This window comes from Leuresthes tenuis, unplaced genomic scaffold (assembly GCF_036924035.1).
Source record: "Leuresthes tenuis unplaced genomic scaffold, fLeuTen1.0.hap1 SCAF_138, whole genome shotgun sequence".
Taxonomy (NCBI): domain Eukaryota; kingdom Metazoa; phylum Chordata; class Actinopteri; order Atheriniformes; family Atherinopsidae; genus Leuresthes; species Leuresthes tenuis.
Window position 1 is genome coordinate 11295 of NW_027325492.1, and position 20885 is coordinate 32179.

The 20885-nt window shown below is 42.0% G+C and overlaps 4 non-coding genes across 4 annotated transcripts; all 4 read left to right on the plus strand.

Moving 5' to 3' along the window:
- The first annotated feature begins 1359 nt into the window (after positions 1–1359).
- LOC140287475 (U5 spliceosomal RNA) lies at positions 1360–1473 on the plus strand. Its single transcript, XR_011911633.1, has one exon. It is a non-coding gene; the product is annotated as a U5 spliceosomal RNA (small nuclear RNA).
- A 316-nt stretch (positions 1474–1789) lies between these two features.
- Positions 1790–1980, plus strand: LOC140287481 (U2 spliceosomal RNA). Its single transcript, XR_011911638.1, has one exon. It is a non-coding gene; the product is annotated as a U2 spliceosomal RNA (small nuclear RNA).
- An 11438-nt stretch (positions 1981–13418) lies between these two features.
- LOC140287482 (U5 spliceosomal RNA) lies at positions 13419–13538 on the plus strand. The gene has a single exon (XR_011911639.1). It is a non-coding gene; the product is annotated as a U5 spliceosomal RNA (small nuclear RNA).
- A 3906-nt stretch (positions 13539–17444) lies between these two features.
- LOC140287476 (U5 spliceosomal RNA) lies at positions 17445–17558 on the plus strand. The gene has a single exon (XR_011911634.1). It is a non-coding gene; the product is annotated as a U5 spliceosomal RNA (small nuclear RNA).
- The last annotated feature ends 3327 nt before the right edge of the window (positions 17559–20885 follow it).

The following is a 20885-nucleotide window of genomic DNA, read 5'->3' on the forward strand; positions in this document are numbered from 1 at the left end:
GTGCATAACTCGTAAAATAGAGCTTATTTTCGGATTCCTGAAGAATGAGTCTGGTTCTTTCTCATAATACAAAGTTTGTTGTTTATTGTTGAAACTTCATCAGAAGTGAAGAAATAAATGAATGCCTATCAACAAATGTGGGATCTAAACTCTAGTGCTTCCTCTAAAATAATTTCCTTTCTCAATTCAGAAATGTGTGTGTGTAAGTCACAACACCCGTGACACCAAAACGGCTTTCTTTTCTCTCTTTTCTCTACACTCTGCACTGTGAGCACACACACCAAATCAGAAAGGCTTTTTTCTCTCTTTTCTACATTATGGACTGTGGGGACACAAAACCGCTCTCTCTTTTTTTTTTTGATTGTGTGCCAGGGCGTTGTCTCACGTATTAGATTATGCTTACGATACGAATGGGTTTATCAGTCACATCAGAATCCATACATACTGATCCTCCCCTAATAAAATGGTCGGATCTTATCAAACACACTTTGTTTCTTGTGACAATCAAGTCAGCGAAACAGCGTATACACGTCAAGACACTGAATCAAGTTTGCCACAAGAACTCATAAGTTTGGCAGTATTGCTCTGCCGTCAGCAATCATACACCCATTTTATTTTCGTGAGACATGTGCAGGCACCTGTTCATCTACTGTTCTATCACTATGAATTAGTTTATCTATTATCAATAAGGATACTTCTACAACTACTCTATCAAAGTATGTCCAGACTTCTTATGTTGTCAGTTGCTATATATGAATAAGTGGGTAGCTACTGACAAGCATTAAGCATGTCACACAGCCCAAACATATAACATTTCAGGACACACCACACAGTTAACAACCACAGTGAAGTGTCAAAGCCCAAACATGTAACATTCAACAGGACACTTACACAACACATTCAAATCAAACAGTCAGACAACATACAAGAACATATACCCCAGCCGGCATTGCTCCCTGCCTATTTTCCTACAGCTCACTATGTGTGCGCACACCTTTATTCACAAACTCTTCAACTTATACTCTTTTACCGAAGCTGCTACAGCTCGATTGGCCGAATACCGAATAATCCTAATTCGGTGAATTTGACATCTGCCTTACATGTAACAGATTAGCGGTTTAGCAGTTTTAATTTAGTTTGAGTGAAGGAATTCATTTTATAGCAAAATCCAAAATCGTGAAGAACTCTTGAAAGTAAGCTTATTCTCGGATTCCTGAAACTTTAGATTTGCTATTTCTTTTACTGCAAAGTACAACGTTGTTTTTTTTGTTTAAATCGTCTCAACCAAGCAAAGCTCACCATGGGGAAGGTGGCTATGACAACTAGCCTGATGCCCTGCTCCCGCAGTGACGGATAATCTTACTCTGGTTTCTCTTCATAACGTACAAGTCTTTCGCCTTTTACTAAAGACTTCTGTGGAGAGCAGCACTAATGAGTTGTTTCTATTTTTGGCAGGCTTTACCTTTGCGGGTGAAGCCCTTTCTGTCTGTGCAAAAGAAATCTTGTTACTGTGCAGAGTGACTTCTCTGAGTAGAGTCGCCTTACTTGTTGCGACTGTGCCGATGTTCGAAGCTGGAGTGCAAAGTTGTTGCTTGAATGGTGCTTGCTGGAGCGTGCGGGAGAGCAAAGTTATACCATTTAAAAGGGCTGAAGAGTGCTCAGTGCAGCAGGTGGGCGGAGGTGCAAAGTGACACTCTGGCCACCTATGGCCATAAAAAGAACAGGGGTGTTAGCGGACAAGTGCGCATTGTGCCAGGAAGGGCCCTCGGACGTGAACCAGTGCAGAGTTGTCGCTTCTCGGCCTTTTGGCTAAGATCAAGTGTAGTATCTGTTCTTATCAGTTTAATATCTGATATGTCCTCTATACGAGGACTACATATTAAATGGATTTTTAGCAATAGGAGTTGAAAAATTAGCTTGCTCCGTTCACTCCAAGCATTGACCCCGTACTGCAGTGCCGCTGGGAACGGTGCGCTCTTCTCTACTCTTGTGAAAAAGCAAACAGCGGTGCAGGATGCAAGTTTCAGGGAGCCCAAGATGAAACTTTCTTTTAGTCTGCTGAGAAAAGAGAGTGAATGCGAAGTAGACTTTAACACGGCTCTGGGAGCGAGCCGAGTGCGGGCTAACCGGGAGAATTGCTTGAAAGAAACGCCATACCAAATGAGCGGTCAGAACAAAGCCTCAATACAGTGTTCCCGTTGTGTTTTTGTTGCTGCCGCTGTTTGCTTTTTCACAAGAGCGCACCTGTTGAGGGGGGTTCTGGGGGGGCCTGGGTGATGGTGGGTCTCAGGCCTGGGCTGCTGCGACTGGTGTGACCGGGTGGTTTGTTTGTTTGTTTTTTGTTGTTGTTTGTTTGTTTTTTGTAGAGGTCCTCCGGAGTGGGGTTGGGTTGAGTGGGGTGGGGCGGGATGGGTACCTTCTGGGGGTACAGTAGCTCCCAGAATATGGTCGCTGCAGGCCCCGAGCCTGGTGGACATCAGGCTTGCCCCTGTGCAATCGACAAGGCAGCAACAAAAACACCACGGGAACACCGTATTGAGGCTTTGTTCTGACCGCTCATTCGGTGTCGCGTTTCTTTCAAGCAATTCTCCCGGTTAGCCCACACTCGGCTCGCTCCCAGAGCCGTGTTAAAGTCTACTTCGCATTCACTCTCTTTTCTCAGCAGACTCTTGGGATTTTATCTATAAAATGAATTCCTTCACTCAAACTATGTTAAAACTGCTTTGTCCTTCATATTTATCATGTCTAGAAAGATTTAAACAAAAAAAAAAACAACGTTGTACTTTGCAGTAAAAGAAAGAGCAAATCTAAAGTTTCAGGAATCCGAGAATAAGCTTACTTTCATGAGTTCTTCACGATTTCGGATTTTGCTATAAAATGAATTCCTTCACTCAAACTAAATTAAAACTGCTAAACCGCTAATCTGTTACACGTAAGGCAGATGTCAAATTCACCGAAATAGGATCTAAGGGTATTCGGCCAATCGAGCTGTAGCAGCTTTGGTAAAAGAGTATAAGTTGAAGAGTTTGTGAACAAAGGTGTGCGCACACATAGTGAGCTGTAGGAAAATAGGCAGGGAGCAATGCCGGCTGGGGTATATGTTCTTGTATGTTGTCTGACTGTTTGATTTGAATGTGTTGTGTAAGTGTCCTGTTGAATGTTACATGTTTGGGCTTTGACACTTCACTGTGGTTGTTAACTGTGTGGTGTGTCCTGAAATGTTATATGTTTGGGCTGTGTGACATGCTTAATGCTTGTCAGTAGCTACCCACTTATTCATATATAGCAACTGACAACATAAGAAGTCTGGACATACTTTGATAGTAGTTGTAGAAGTATCCTTATTGATAATAGATAAACTAATTCATAGTGATAGAACAGTAGATGAACAGGTGCCTGCACATGTCTCACGAAAATAAAATGGGTGTATGATTGCTGACGGCAGAGCAATACTGCCAAACTTATGAGTTCTTGTGGCAAACTTGATTCAGTGTCTTGACATGTATACGCTGTTTCGCTGACTTGATTGTCACAAGAAACAAAGTGTGTTTGATAAGATCCGACCATTTTATTACGGGAGGATCAGTATGTATGGATTCTGATGTGACTGATAAACCCATTCGTATCGTAAGCATAATCTAATACGTGAGACAACGCCCTGGCACACAATCAAAAAAAAAAAGAGAGAGCGGTTTTGTGTCCCCACAGTCCATAATGTAGAAAAGAGAGAAAAAAGCCTTTCTGATTTGGTGTGTGTGCTCACAGTGCAGAGTGTAGAGAAAAGAGAGAAAAGAAAGCCGTTTTGGTGTCACGGGTGTTGTGACTTACACACACACATTTCTGAATTGAGAAAGGAAATTATTTTAGAGGAAGCACTAGAGTTTAGATCCCACATTTGTTGATAGGCATTCATTTATTTCTTCACTTCTGATGAAGTTTCAACAATAAACAACAAACTTTGTATTATGAGAAAGAACCAGACTCATTCTTCAGGAATCCGAAAATAAGCTCTATTTTACGAGTTATGCACGAATTCGGATTCTCCTATAAAACGAATTCCTTAACTCTAACCAAGTTAAGACTGCTTTGTCCTTCATATTTATTCATGTCTAATCAAGTTTCAACGATAAACAACGTTGTACTTTGTACTTCTTCAGCAATAAGCATCTCTCGACATATGACGAAATACAGATTTTGCTATAAAATTAATTCCTTCTATCAGCCTGACTTAAAACTGTTTGTCCTCCTTATTTATCCACTTCAAATCAAGTTTCAACAATTAAAAAAATGTTGTAGTTTGAGAAAAAACAACTTCATCTTAAGCAATTAGTAGGGTAAGAAAGGGTAAGAAAAGGTGCAAATGCCAACCATACATCACTAAAAGGTGGAGCGGAAGTATTCGGCTGCAAGTAGGTGCGAATGCCTGACAATGTATGATCAAAAGAGGGAGCGGAGGTTTTCGGCTGCAAGGTCTGAATGTCCAACCATAATTTGTAAAAACCGGGGAAGAAAAGGCTCGAAAGCCCGACTATACACCATCAAAAGCGGGAGCGGAGGTGTTCGGCTGCAAGTAGGTGTGAATGTTCGACCATAATTTGTAAAAAGCGGGTAAGAAAAGGTTTGAATGCTCGACTATATATTAACAAAAGCAGGAGGAGAGGTCTTCGGATAAGAGTGGGTGAGAATTTCCAACCATAATCAATAAAATGCGGTGAAAAAAAAGTTGTGAATACCCCATAGAACACTAAAAGGTAGAGCGGAAGTGTTCGGCTGCAAGAAGGTGTGAATGTCTGACCATAGTTTGTAAAAAGCGGGAAAGAAAAGGTTCAAATGCCCGAACATACACCATCAAAGGAGGGAGCGGAGGTGTTCCGCTGTAAGAAGGTGTGAATGTCCGACCATAGTTGGCAAAAAGCAGGTAAGAAAAGGTTAAAATACCCGATTGTACACAATCAATAGCGGGAGCAGAGTTGTTCCGCTACTAAAAGGTGTGAAAGTCCGACCATGGTTTGTAAAAAGCGGGTAAGAAAAGGTGCGAATGCCCGACAATGTATGATCAAAAGAGGGAGCGGAGTTTTTCGGCTGAAACAAGGTCTGAATGTCCATCCATATTTTGTAAAAATCTGGGAAGAAAAGGCTCGAAAGCCCGACTATACACCATCAACAGCTGGAGCGGAGGTGTTCAGCTGCAAGAAGGTCTGAATGTCCATCAATAATTGCTAGAAAACATGGAAGAGAATTTTCGAATATCAAACCGCACATGATCATAAGCGGGAGAGGAGGTGTTCAAATGCAAGAAGGTGTGAATGTCCACCCATAATTACTGCAAAATGGGTAAGAAAAGGTACGAATGCCCAACCCTACATGATCCTAACAGGGAGCGGAGTTGCTTGGCTGCGACAAGGTGTGTATGTCCACCCATAATTAATGAAAAGCGGGCAACAAGTAGGTTTGAATACCCATCATCAAAAGCAGGAGTGGATGTGTTCGGCTACAAGAAGGTTTGAATGTCTGACCATAGTTTGTAAAAAGCGGGTAAGAAAAGGTTCGAATGCCCGAACATACACCATCAAAGAAGGGAGCGGAAGTGTTCCGCTGTAAGAAGGTGTGAATGTCCAACCATAATTGGCAAAAAGCAGGTAAGAAAAGGTTAAAATACCCTATTGTACACAATCAATAGCGGGAGCAGAGTTGTTCCACTACTAAAAGGTGTGAAAGTCCGACCATGAATTGTAAAAAGCAGGTAAGAAAAGGTGCGAATGCCCGACAATGTATGATCAAAAGAGGGAGCGGAGGTTTTCGGCTGAAAGAAGGTCTGAATGTCCATCCATAATTTGTAAAAATCGGGGAAGAAAAGGCTCGAAAGCCCGACTATACACCATCAACAGCTGGAGCGGAGGTGTTCAGCTGCAAGAAGGTCTGAATGTCCATCAATAATTGCTAGAAAACATGGAAGAGAATTTTCGAATATCAAACCGCACATGATCATAAGCGGGAGAGGAGGTGTTAAAATGCAAAAAGGTGTGAATGTCCACCCATAATTACTGCAAAATGGGTAAGAAAAGGTACGAATGCCCAACCATACATCATCAAAAGCAGGAGTGGATGTGTTCGGCTACAAGAAGGTTTTAATGTCCGACCATAGTTTGTAAAAAGCGGGTAAGAAAAGGTTCGAATGCCCGAACATACACCATCAAAAGAGGGAGCGGAGGTGTTCCACTGTAAGAAGGTGTGAATGTCTGACCATAGTTGGTAAAAAGCGGGTAAGAAAAGGTGAAAATACCCGACTGTACACAATCAATAGCGGGAGCGGAGTTGTTCGGCTACTAAAAGGTGTGAAAGTCCGACCCTGGTTTGTAAAAAGCGGGTAAGAGAAGGTGCGAATGCCCGACAATGTATGATCAAAAGAGGGAGCGGAGGTTTTCGGCTGCAAGAAGGTCTGAATGTCCAACAATAATTTTGTAAAAACCGGGGAAGAAAAGGCTCGAAAGCCAAACTATACATCATCAAAAGCGGGAGCGGAGGTGTTCAGCTGCAAGAAGGTCTGAATGTCCATCAATAATTGCTAGAAAACATGAAAGAAAATTTTCGAATATCAAACCACACATCATCATAAGCGGGAGAGGAGGTGTTAAAATGCAAAAAGGTGTGAATGTCCACCCATAATTACTGCAAAATGGGTAAGAAAAGGTACGAATGCCCAACCATACATCATCAAAAGCAGGAGTGGATGTGTCCGGCTACAAGAAGGTTTTAATGTCCGACCATAGTTTGTAAAAAGCGGGTAAGAAAAGGTTCGAATGCCCGAACATACACCATCAAAAGAGGGAGCGGAGGTGTTCCACTGTAAGAAGGTGTGAATGTCTGACCATAGTTGGTAAAAAGCGGGTAAGAAAAGGTGAAAATACCCGACTGTACACAATCAATAGCGGGAGCGGAGTTGTTCGGCTACTAAAAGGTGTGAAAGTCCGACCCTGGTTTGTAAAAAGCGGGTAAGAGAAGGTGCGAATGCCCGACAATGTATGATCAAAAGAGGGAGCGGAGGTTTTCGGCTGCAAGAAGGTCTGAATGTCCAACAATAATTTTGTAAAAACCGGGGAAGAAAAGGCTCGAAAGCCAAACTATACATCATCAAAAGCGGGAGCGGAGGTGTTCAGCTGCAAGAAGGTCTGAATGTCCATCAATAATTGCTAGAAAACATGAAAGAAAATTTTCGAATATCAAACCACACATCATCATAAGCGGGAGAGGAGGTGTTAAAATGCAAAAAGGTGTGAATGTCCACCCATAATTACTGCAAAATGGGTAAGAAAAGGTACGAATGCCCAACCATACATCATGAAAAGCAGGAGTGGATGTGTCCGGCTACAAGAAGGTTTTAATGTCCGACCATAGTTTGTAAAAAGCGGGTAAGAAAAGGTTCGAATGCCCGAACATACACCATCAAAAGAGGGAGCCGAGGTGTTCCACTGTAAGAAGGTGTGAATGTCTGACCATAGTTGGTAAAAAGCGGGTAAGAAAAGGTGAAAATACCCGACTGTACACAATCAATAGCGGGAGCGGAGTTGTTCGGCTACTAAAAGGTGTGAAAGTCCGACCCTGGTTTGTAAAAAGCGGGTAAGAGAAGGTGCGAATGCCCGACAATGTATGATCAAAAGAGGGAGCGGAGGTTTTCGGCTGCAAGAAGGTCTGAATGTCCAACAATAATTTTGTAAAAACCGGGGAAGAAAAGGCTCGAAAGCCAAACTATACATCATCAAAAGCGGGAGCGGAGGTGTTCAGCTGCAAGAAGGTCTGAATGTCCATCAATAATTGCTAGAAAACATGAAAGAAAATTTTCGAATATCAAACCACACATCATCATAAGCGGGAGAGGAGGTGTTCAGCTGCAAGAAGGTGTGAATGTCCGACCATATTTGTAAAAAATGGGTAAGAAAAGGTGCGAATGCTCAACCAGACATCATAAAAAGCAGGAGTGGATGTGTTCGGCTAAAAGAAGGTTTGAATGTCCGACCATAGTTCGTAAAATGCGGGTAAGAAAAGGTTAAAATACCCGACTGTACACAATCAATAGCGGGAGCGGAGTTGTTCGGCTACAAGAAGGTGTGAAAGTCCAACCATGGTTTGTAAAAAGCGGGTAAGAAAAGGTTCGAATGCCCGAATATATACCATCAAAAGCGGGAGCAGAGCTGTTCGACTGCAAATAGGTGTGAATGTCAGATCATAATTTGCAAAAAGCTGATGAGAAATGGTGAGAATGCCCGACTATACACCATCAAATGCGGGAGCGGAAGTGTTCGGCTGTGAGTAGGTGTGAATGTCAAACCATAATTGCTGAAAAATGTGTTAGAAAAGACTAGAATGCCGGACCATACATCATCAAAAGCGGGAAAAGTGGTGTTCGGCTGCAAGTAGGTGTGAATGTCCAGCCATAATTACTCACAAACCGGTAAGAAAAGGTAGTATTGCCAGACCATAAATTATCAAAACAGGGAGCGGAGGTGGTTCAGCTGCAAGGTGTGAATGTCTGACTAAAGTTTATAAAAAGCGGGTAAGACAAGGTGCGAATGACCGACTAAATATCAACAAAAGTGGGGGCGGAGGTCTTCGGATGCAAGTGGGTGTGAATATCCCACCATACAAGTATGGTGGAGAGGAAGCTGTGAATGGCCGACCATAGTAAAAAGCGGGTGAGAAAAGGTGCGAATGTCCAATCATACATGATCAAAAAAGGGAGCGGAGGTGTTTGGCTGCGACAAGGTGTGTATGTCCACCCATAATTAATGAAAAGCGGGCAACAAGTAGGTTTGAATACCCATCATCAAAAGCAGGAGTGGATGTGTTCGGCTACAAGAAGGTTTGAATGTTTGACCATAGTTTGTAAAAAGCGGGTAAGAAAAGGTTCGAGTGCCCGAATATACACCATCAAAAGAGGGAGCGGAGGTGTTCCGCTGTAAGACGGTGTGAATGTCCAACAATAGTTGGTAAAAAGCGGGTAAGAAAAGGTTAAAATACCCGACTGTACACAATCAATAGCGGGAGCGGAGTTGTTCGGCTACAAGAAGGTGTGAAAGTCCGACCTTGGTTTGTAAAAAGCGGGTAAGAAAAGGTGCGAATGCCCGACAATGTATGATCAAAAGAGGGAGTGGAGGTTTTCGGCTGCAAGGTCTGAATGTCCAACCATAATTTGTAAAAACCGGGGAAGAAAAGGCTCGAAAGCCCGACTATACACCATCAAAAGTGGGAGCGGAGGTGTTCAGCTTCAAGACGGTCTGAATGTCCATCAATAATTGCTAGAAAACATGAAAGAAAATTTTCGAATATCAAACTGCACATGATCATAAGCAGGAGAGGAGGTGTTCAGCTGCAAGAAGGTGTGAATGTCTACCCATAATTACTGAAAAATGGGTAAGAAAAGGTGCGAATGCCTAACCATACATCATCAAAAGAGGGAGCGGAGATGTTCCGCTGTAAGACGGTGTGAATGTCCGACCATAGATGGTAAAAAGCGGGTAAGAAAAGGTTAAATTACCCGACTGTACACAATAAAAAGAGGGAGCGGAGTTGTTCAGCTAAGAGAAGGTGTGAAAGTCCGACCTTGGTTTGTAAAAAGCGGGTAAGAAAAGGTTCGTATGCCCGAATATACACCATCAAAAGCGGAAGCGGAGGTGTTCGGCTGCAAGACGGTGTGAACGTCCAACCAAAGTTTCTAAAAAGCATTAAGAAAATGTTCAAATATCCAACCAAACATAATCAAAAGCGGGAGCAGAGCTGTTCGACTTCAAGTAGGTGTGAATATCAGATCATAATTTGCAAAAAGCTGATGAGAAAGGGTGAGAATGCCCGACTATACACTATCAAATGTGGGAGCGGAGGTGTTGTGAGTAGGTGTGAATGTCCGACCATAATTGCTGAAAAATGTGTTAGAAAAGGTAAGAATGCCGGACCATATATCATCAAAAGCGGGAGAGGTTGTGTTCGGCTGCAAGAAGGTGTGAATGTCCAGCCATAATTACTCACAAACGGGTAAGAAAAGGTACTATTACCAGACCATATATGATCAAAACAGGGAGCGGAGGCGGTTCAGCTGCAAGAAGGTTTGAATGTCCGACTAAAGTTTGTAAAAAGCGGGTAAGACAAGGTGTCAATGCCCGACAATGTATGATCAAAAGAGGAGCGGAGGTTTTCGGCTGCAAGAAGGTCTGAATGTCCACCCATAATTACTGAAAAATGGGTAAGAAAAGGTGCGAAAGCCCAACCGCACATGATCATAAGTGGATGAGAAGGTGTTCGACTGCAAGTAGGTGTGAATGTAAGATCATAATTTGTAAAAAGCGGGTAAGAAAAGGTAAGAATGCCCAACCATAAATTATCAAAAGCGGCAGCAGAGTTTCGGCTGGTATTTATCAATGTCTAGATAGATTTCAACAAAAAACATCGTTGTACTTTTCAGTAAAAGAAAGTGCAAATTAAAAGTTTTAGGAATCCGAGAATAAGCTTATTTTCATGAGTTCTGCACGATTTCGGATTTTATGTATAAAATGAATTTCTTCACGCAAACTAAGTTAACACTGCTTTGTCCTTCATATGTACCCATTTCTACATATATTTCAAGCATAAACTTCCTCATATTACCCTGAATGAGAAAGAGCCACACTTGTGATTAAGCCATACCTCCCTTTTGAGGAGTTCTGCATGATTTGGGATTTTATCTATAAAATTAATTCCTTCACTCAAACTTTGGTCGGACGTTCACAATATCTTGCAGCCGAACACCTCCGCTTCCGCTTTTGATGGTGTATATTCGGGCATACGAACCTTTTCTTACCCGCTTTTTACAAACCAAGGTCAGACTTTCACACCTTCTCTTAGCTGAACAACTCCGCTCCCTCTTTTGATTGTGTACAGTCGGGTAATTTAACCTTTTCTTACCCGCTTTTTACCATCTATGGTCGGACATTCACACCCACTTGCATCCGAAGACCTCCGCCCCAAATTTTGTTGATATTTAGTCGGACATTCGCACCTTACCCGCTTTTGGCAAACTATGGCCTTCTTGCAGCCAAACACCTCTGATCTCGCTTTTGATGATGTAAGGTTGGGCATTCAGACCTTGCTTCACCTGCTTTTCACCAAATATAGTCGGACATTCACACCTTCTTGCAGCCGAACACTTCCGCTTTTAGTGTTCTATGAGGCATTCACATATTTTTTTTCACCGTATTTTATAGATTATGGTTGGAAATTCTCACCCACTCTCATCCGAAGACCTCTCCTCCCGCTTTTGTTAATATATAGTCGGGCATTCGAACCTTTTCTTACCCGCTTTTTACAAATTATGGTCGAACATTCACACCTACTTGCAGCTGAATACTTCCGCTCCACCTTTTAGGTATGTATGGTTGGCATTTGCACTTCTTTTTATACTGATTGCTGAAGATTAAGTTGTTCTTTCTCAAACTACAATTTTTTTTTAATTGTTGAAACTTGATTTGAAGTGGATAAATAAGGAGGACAAACAGTTTTAAGTCAGGCTGATAGAAGGAATTAATTTTATAGCAAAATCTGTATTTCGTCATATGTCGAGAGATGCTTATTGCTGAAGAAGTTCTTTCTCATTCTACAAAGTACAACGTTGTTTATCATTGAAACTTGATTAGACATGAATAAATATGAAGGACAAAGCAGTCTTAACTTGGTTTGAGTTAATGAATTCGTTTTATAGGAGAATCCGAATTCGTGCATAACTCATAAAATAGAGCTTATTTTCGGATTCCTGAAGAAATACAAAGTTTGTTGTTTATTGTTGAAACTTCATCAGAAGTGAAGAAATAAATGAATGCCTATCAACAAATGTGGGATCTAAACTCTACTGCTTCCTCTAAAATAATTTCCTTTCTCAATTTAGAAATGTGTGTGTGTAAGTCACAACACCCGTGACACCAAAACGGCTTTCTTTTCTCTACACTCTGCACTATGAGCACACACACCAAATCAGAAAGGCTTTTTTCTCTCTTTTCTACATTATGGACTGTGGGGACACAAAACCGCTCTCTCTCTTTTTTTTTTTTTATCGTGTGCCAGGGCGTCGTCTCACGTATTAGATTATGCTTAAGATACGAATGGGTTTATCAGTCACATCAGAATCCATACATACTGATCCTCCCGTAATAAAATGGTCGGATCTTATCAAACACACTTTGTTTCTTGTGACAATCAAGTCAGCGAAACAGCGTATACACGTCAAGACACTGAATCAAGTTTGCCACAAGAACTCATAAGTTTGGCAGTATTGCTCTGCCGTCAGCAATCATACACCCATTTTATTTTCGTGAGACATGTGCAAGCACCTGTTCATCTACTGTTCTATCACTATGAATTAGTGATCTATTATCAATAAGGATACTTCTACAACTACTATCAAAGTATGTCCGGACTTCTTATGTTGTCAGTTGCTATATATGAATAAGTGGGTAGCTACTGACAAGCATTAAGCATGTCACACAGCCCAAACATATAACATTTCAGGACACACCACACAGTTAACAACCACAGTGAAGCGTGTCAAAGCCCAAACATGTAACATTCAACAGGACACTTACACAACACATTCAAATCAAACAGTCAGACAACATACAAGAACATATACCCCAGCCGGCATTGCTCCCTGCCTATTTTCGTACAGCACACTATGTGTGCGCACACCTTTATTCACAAACTCTTCAACTTATACTCTTTTACCGAAGCTGCTACAGCTCGATTGGCCGAATACCCTTTGATCCTATTTCGGTGAATTTGACATCTGCCTTACATATAACAGATTAGCGGTTTAGCAGTTTTAATTTAGTATGAGTGAAGGAATTCATTTTATAGCAAAATCCGAAATCGTGAAGCACTCATGAAAGTAAGCTTATTCTCGGATTCCTGAAACTTTAGATTTGCTCTTTCTTTTACTGCAAAGTACAACGTTGTTTTTTTTGTTTAAATCTTTCTAGACATGGTAAATATTAAGGACAAAGCAGTTTTCACATAGTTTGAGTGAAGGAATTCATTTTATAGATAAAATCCCAAGAGTCTGCTGAGAAAAGAGAGTGAATGCGAAGTAGACTTTAACACGGCTATGGGAGCGAGCCGAGTGTGGGCTAACCAGGAGAATTGCTTGAAAGAAACGCGACCCCGAATGAGCGATCAGAACAAACTCTCAATACGGGATTCTCGTGGTGTTTTTGTTGCTGCCTTGTCTTTTGCACAGAGTAAAAGCCAAGGCAGCCATCGAATAGGGCCCGATTGTTCCTACTTGGTCAGCCGAGGAGCAGGGGGGGGGGGGGGGGCAAGCGTCTCAACCAAGCAAAGCTCACCATGGGGAAGGTGGCTATGCCAACTAGCCTGATGCCCTGCTCCCGCAGTGACGGATAATCGTACTCTGGTTTCTCTTCATAACTCTTTCTCATAAGTCTTTCGCCTTTTACTAAAGATTTCTGTGGAGAGCAGCACTAATGAGTTGTTTCTATTTTTGGCAGGCTTTACCTTTGCGGGTGAAGCCCTTTCTGTCTTTGCAAAAGAAATCTTCTTACTGTGCAGAGTGACTTCTCTGAGTAGAGTCGCCTTACTTGTTGCGACTGTGCCGATGTTCGAAGCTGGAGTGCAAAGTTGTTGCTTGAATGGTGCTTGCTGGAGCGTGCGGGAGTGCAAAGTTATACCATTTAAAAGGGCTGAAGAGTGCTCAGTGCAGCGGGTGGGCGACACTCTGGCCACCTTGAAAACCGTGGTTACATCCACTACCAGGGGCAGCCCAAGTTCTGCCGCAAGTGTGGTGAGCATGGACACCTGGTTGAGGCTTGTACCAAGGTGTTATGTGGGAAGAGCAGAGAAATTGGGCAAACTTTTGGAGAGTGTCCAAATGGCAGGAAATGTAATCTCTGTGGAGAATTAAATCACCTCTTCAGAGATTGCCCTAAATCTTTTGCCAACAAATTAAAGATGGTAAAGCCACAGTCAAGCCAACAAAGAGAAGGACCAAAGGTGGCAGTTGGTGAACAAAGTGAAGAGGTTGACCCAATAAATTCAAACTTCCCGCCAAAAGCTTGGATTGGAAGTGAGGAGCAAAAAGGGGAGGGGCCTGTAGAGGCCTCACCACTCAGTGTTGAAGTCTGTGAGAATTCACAGGCAGAGGGTGGAGCTACGCTAAATGAGGAGGAAGAGCAGACAGGTGAGTCTAGTGAAGATACTCACCTCCCCGAAGGTCAACAGCCGAAGAGGACGGCATCTGAGCCTCTGATTCCCCAGTGGTATCAGAGAAGAGGGGAAGGGTTAGGTCCCTTTCAGACAGTTCTTCAGTGGAAGAACCTAGAGTCTTCCCCTCCGACTCACCAAATGAGGTCTCCTTTTTAACTTCAGCTCTGCAATCAACCCCCAGGGACTCAAAGTTAAATGCAACATTGCGTCAGAGGCCAACACCGAGAGTCCGAAAAGGAAATATAGATCACCCTACTCACTTTTCACCTAAAGAAATGAAGGAAGAGCTAGTTTCCCAAGAAATAACCTGTGTGTAATTTGTTTTGATAACTTAGAAAAACGAAAATGACATACCTACTTTCCTTTATGCTTTTAATGGTTCTCACCTTCTCAACACTAAATGTGAGAAGTGTGAAATCAAAGACAAGAGCCCAGAGTATTTTATCCTTCTTAGACTCCATAAAATCAGATGTGTTTTTAATACAAGAATGTGGACTACCTTTTTTAAAAAACCATAGACAATGGGAGGAAATGTGGCCCCATTTATCGATATGGAGTGGCTCAAATCAAAATAAAAATGATGGTGTGGCCATTCTAATTAAAAATCCGCATGTTCTGGTGAAAGGTAGCACAGTGGTGAGAGACGGACGGGCACTTTTAGCACACTTGAATTTTATGGGGCAAGACTTTAACCTCTTAAATATTTATGGTTTCAATGGAAAAAATGAAAGGTATGACCTTTTAGAAGATATACAGCTTTACATGCTAGGGCAAGTACCTTTAGTTGTAGGAGGGGATTTTAACTGTATCTTGAGCAGGAAAGATAGAAAAAGAGCAGGGGTAGATTTTAAAGTGGATAAGACTTCGATTTTACTTCAGGGCATATGCAGGGATTTTAAGCTTACTGACTGTTTTAAAACCATGCATCCCAGAGAGGAGGGCTTCACCTGGTTTAGTCATGATGGCACCAGAGCCTCTCGCATTGATTATTTCTTTACTAGAGATTGCCCACCCACTGATGTTAGATTAACCCCTGTTTTCTTTTCAGACCACCTTATGCTCTCCTGCACCCTTTCACCCCCTTCTGGTGTGACGGTAGGAAGTGGTCTGTGGAAACTCAACTGTTCCCTGTTGGAGGATGAAATCATAGTCAGTCAGTACAGGGAATGTTATAAAGAGTGGCAGACCCTTCAAGACCTCTACGAAACACATGCACAATGGTGGGAAATGGTGAAGGAAACGACCCAGACTTTTTTTAAACAGCAAGGTAAACGTAAAAAAAGGAAAGAGAATAGATGTATGATGGGACTACATAAACGCTTACAGCGCTACTTTAAACTAAATCAGTGTGGCATAGACTTTAAAGAAGAAATCAAAGATGTCAAAAAGGAAATGTCAGTTTTAGCAGAAATAAAGAGTAAAGGAATTTTTGTAAGAAGCAGGGAGCAGGAAATTGAGGAAGGTGAAAAAGAAAGAAAGTTATAAATAAAAAGGAGTGTATTCAAAATCTAAAAAGAGAAGATGGGTTTTTAACAAAATCCACACAAGAGATGATTGAAACTGTACATACCTTTTATAGTAACATGTACAAAGAGAAACCAGTGCACTTGGAAACATCGGCAGAAATCTTAAAATTCGTTGACAAAACCGTAAAAGAGAATGCACACTTGACACAGAATTTTACTGCTTTAGAGTTAAAAAAATGCCTAACAGGTTTTAAGAGAAGTCGAGCTCCGGGTTTAGACGGGCTTCCTGCAGAATTCTATCTGACCTATTGGGACCTTTTATCATCAGACATTTTAGATGTTTTTAAAGATTTTGAAAAACTCGACCGACTGCCTGACAGTTTTAGAGTGGGACACAAAACCGCTCTCTCTCTTTTTTTTTTTTATCGTGTGCCAGGGCGTTGTCTCATGTATTAGATTATGCTTAAGATACGAATGGGTTTATCAGTCACATCAGAATCCATACATACTGATCCTCCCGTAATAAAATGGTCGGATCTTATCAAACACACTTTGTTTCTTGTGACAATCAAGTCAGCGAAACAGCGTATACACGTCAAGACACTGAATCAAGTTTGCCACAAGAACTCATAAGTTTGGCAGTATTGCTCTACCGTCAGCAATCATACACCCATTTTATTTTCGTGAGACATGTGCAAGCACCTGTTCATCTACTGTTCTATCACTATGAATTAGTGATCTATTATCAATAAGGATACTTCTACAACTACTATCAAAGTATGTCCGGACTTCTTATGTTGTCAGTTGCTATATATGAATAAGTGGGTAGCTACTGACAAGCATTAAGCATGTCACACAGCCCAAACATATAACATTTCAGGACACACCACACAGTTAACAACCACAGTGAAGCGTGTCAAAGCCCAAACATGTAACATTCAACAGGACACTTACACAACACATTCAAATCAAACAGTCAGACAACATACAAGAACATATACCCCAGCCGGCATTGCTCCCTGCCTATTTTCGTACAGCACACTATGTGTGCGCACACCTTTATTCACAAACTCTTCAACTTATACTCTTTTACCGAAGCTGCTACAGCTCGATTGGCCGAATACCCTTTGATCCTATTTCGGTGAATTTGACATCTGCCTTACATATAACAGATTAGCGGTTTAGCAGTTTTAATTTAGTTTGAGTGAAGGAATTCATTTTATAGCAAAATCCGAAATCGTGAAGAACTCATGAAAGTAAGCTTATTCTCGGATTCCTGAAACTTTAGATTTGCTCTTTCTTTTACTGCAAAGTACAACGTTGTTTTTTTTGTTTAAATCTTTCTAGACATGGTAAATATTAAGGACAAAGCAGTTTTCACATAGTTTGAGTGAAGGAATTCATTTTATAGAGAAAAGAGAGTGAATGCGAAGTAGACTTTAACACGGCTATGGGAGCGAGCCGAGTGTGGGTTAACCAGGAGAATAGCTTGAAAGAAACGCGACCCCGAATGAGCGGTCAGAACAAAGCCTCAATACGGGATTCTCGTGGTGTTTTTGTTGCTGCCTTGTCTTTTGCACAGAGTAAAAGACAAGGCAGCCATCGAATAGGGCCCGATTGTTCCTACTTGGTCAGCCGAGGAGCAAGGGGGGGGAGCAAGCGTCTCAACCAAGCAAAGCTCACCATGGGGAAGGTGGCTATGCCAACAAGCCTGATGCCCTGCTCCCGCAGTGACGGATAATCGTACTCTGGTTTCTCTTCATAACGTACAAGTCTTTCGCCTTTTACTAAAGATTTCTGTGGAGAGCAGCACTAATGAGTTGTTTCTATTTTTGGCAGGCTTTACCTTTGCGGGTGAAGCCCTTTCTGTCTGTGCAAAAGAAATCTTCTTACTGTGCAGAGTGACTTCTCTGAGTAGAGTCGCCTTACTATTTGCGACTGTGCCGATGTTCGAAGCTGGAGTGCAAAGTTGTTGCTTGAATGGTGCTTGCTGGAGCGTGCGGGAGTGCAAAGTTATACCATTTAAAAGGGCTGAAGAGTGCTCAGTGCAGCGGGTGGGCGACACTCTGGCCACCTTGAAAACCGAGGTTACATCCACTACCAGGGTCAGCCCAAGTTCTGCCGCAAGTGTGGTGAGCATGGGCACCTGGTTGAGGCTTGTACCAAGGTGTTATGTGGGAAGAGCAGAGAAATTGGGCAAACTTTTGGAGAGTGTCCAAATGGCAGGAAATGTAATCTCTGTGGAGAATTAAATCACCTCTTCAGAGATTGCCCTAAATCTTTTGCCAACAAATTAAAGATGGTAAAGCCACAGTCAAGCCAACAAAGAGAAGGACCAAAGGTGGCAGTTGGTGAACAAAGTGAAGAGGTTGACCCAATAAATTCAAACTTCCCGCCAAAAGCTTGGATTGGAAGTGAGGAGCAAAAAGGGGAGGGGCCTGTAGAGGCCTCACCACTCAGTGTTGAAGTCTGTGAGAATTCACAGGCAGAGGGTGGAGCTACGCTAAATGAGGAGGAAGAGCAGACAGGTGAGTCTAGTGAAGATACTCACCTCCCCGAAGGTCAACAGAAGGTCAATTTGTTGATAGGCATTCATTTATTTCTTCACTTCTGATGAAGTTTCAACAATAAACAACAAACTTTGTATTATGAGAAAGAACCAGAATCATTCTACAGGAATCCGAAAATAAGCTCTATTTTATGAGTTATGCACGAATTCGGATTCTCCTATAAAACGAATTCCTTAACTCAAACCAAGTTAAGACTGCTTTGTCCTTCATATTTATTCATGTCTAATCAAGTTTCAACGATAAACAACGTTGTACTTTGTAGAATGAGAAAGAACTTCTTCAGCAATAAGCATCTCTCGATATATGACGAAGTACAGATTTTGCTATAAAATTAATTCCTTCTATCAGCCTGACTTAAAACTGTTTGTCCTCCTTATTTATCCACTTCAAATCAAGTTTCAACAATTAAAAAAAATTTGTAGTTTGAGAAAGAACAACTTAATCTTCAGCAATCAGTATAAAAAGAGGTGCAAATGCCAACCATACATACCTAAAAGGTGGAGCGGAAGTATTCAGCTGCAAGTAGGTGTGAATGTTCGACCATAATTTGTAAAAAGCGGGTAAGAAAAGGTTCGAATGCCCGACTATATATTAACAAAAGCGGGAGGAGAGGTCTTCGGATGAGAGTGGGTGAGAATTTCCAACCATAATCTATAAAATACGGTGAAAAAAAATATGTGAATGCCTCATAGAACACTAAAAGCGGAAGTGTTCGGCTGCAAGAAGGTGTGAATGTCCGACTATATTTGGTGAAAAGCAGGTGAAGCAAGGTCTGAATGCCCAACCTTACATCATCAAAAGCGAGATCAGAGGTGTTTGGCTGCAAGAAGGCCATAGTTTGCCAAAAGCGGGTAAGGTGCGAATGACCGACTAAATATCAACAAAAGTGGGGGCGGAGGTCTTCGGATGCAAGTGGGTGTGAATATCCCACCATACAAGTATGGTGGAGAGGAAGCTGTGAATGGCCGACCATAGTAAAAGGCGGGTGAGAGAAGGTGCGAATGTCAAACCATACATAATCAAAAGAGGGAGCAGAGGTGTTCTGCTGTAAGAAGGTGTGAATGTCCAACCATAGTTGGTAAAAAGCGGGTAAGAAAAGGTTAAATTACCCGACTGTACACTATCAAAAGAGGGAGCGGAGTTGTTCAGCTAAGAGAAGGTGTGAAAGTCCGACCTTGGTTTGTAAAAAGCGGGTAAGAAAAGGTTCGTATGCCCGAATATACACCATATACAAAATGCCGGTCCATACATAATCAAAATCGGGAGAGGTGGTGTTCAGCTGCAAGAAGGTCTAAATGTCCATCAATAATTGCTAGAAAACATGAAAGAAAATTTTCGAAAATCAAACCACACATAATCAAAATCGGGAGAGGTGGTGTTCAGCTGCAAGAAGGTCTAAATGTCTATCAATAATTGCTAGAAAACATGAAAGAAAATTTTCGAAAATCAAACCACACATGATCATAAGTGGGAGAGGAGGTGTTCAGCTGCAAGAAGGTGTGAATGTCCACCCATAATACCTGAAAAATGGGTAAAAAAAAGGTGCGAATGCCCAACCATACATCATCAAAAGCAGGAGTGCATGTGTTCGGCTACAAGAAGGTGTGAACGTCCAACCAAAGTTTGTAAAAAGCAGTTAAGAAAAGGTTCGAATATCCAACCATACATAATCAAAAGCGGGTGCAGAGCTGTTCGACTGCAAGTAGGTGTGAATGTCAGATCATAATTTGCAAAAAGCTGATGAGAAAGGGTGAGAATGCCCGACTATACACCATCAAATGCGGGAGCGGAGTTGTTCGGCTGTGAGTAGGTGTGAATCTCCGACCATAATTGCTGAAAAATGTGTTAGAAAAGGTAAGAATGCCGGTCCATACATCATCAAAAGCGAGAGAGGTTGTGTTCGGCTGCAAGTAGGTGTGAATGTCCAGCCATAATTACTCACAAACGGGGGAAGAAAAGGTAGTATTTCCAGACCACACATGATCAAAACAGGGAATGGAGGTGGTTCAGCTGCAAGGTGTGAATGTCTGACTAAAGTTTGTAAAAACCGTGTAAGACAAGGGGCGAATGCCCGACAATGTATGATCAAAAGAGGGAGCGGAGGTTTTCGGCTGCAAGGTCTGAATGTCCAACCATAATTTGTAAAAATCGGGGAAGAAAAGGCTCGAAAGCCCGACTATACACCATCAAAAGCGGGAGCAGAGGTGTTCAGGTGCAAGAAGGTCTGAACGTCCGACCAATAATTACTGAAAAATTGGTAAGAAAAGGTGCGAATGCCAAATCATACATCATCAAAAGCAGGAGCGGATGTGTTCGGCTACAAGAAGGTTTGAATGTCCAACCATAGTAAGTAATAGGTGGGTAAGAAAAGGCTCGAATGCCCGACTATACACCATCAAAAGCGGAAGCGGAGGTGTTCGGCTGCAAGACGGTGTGAACGTCCGACCAAAGCTTGTAAAAAGCATTATGAAAATGTTCGAATATCCAACCAAACATAATCAAAAGCGGGAGCAGAGCTGTTCGACTGCAAGTAGGTGTGAATATCAGATCATAATTTGCAAAAAGCTGATGAGAAAGGGTGAGAATGCCCGACTATACACTATCAAATGTGGGA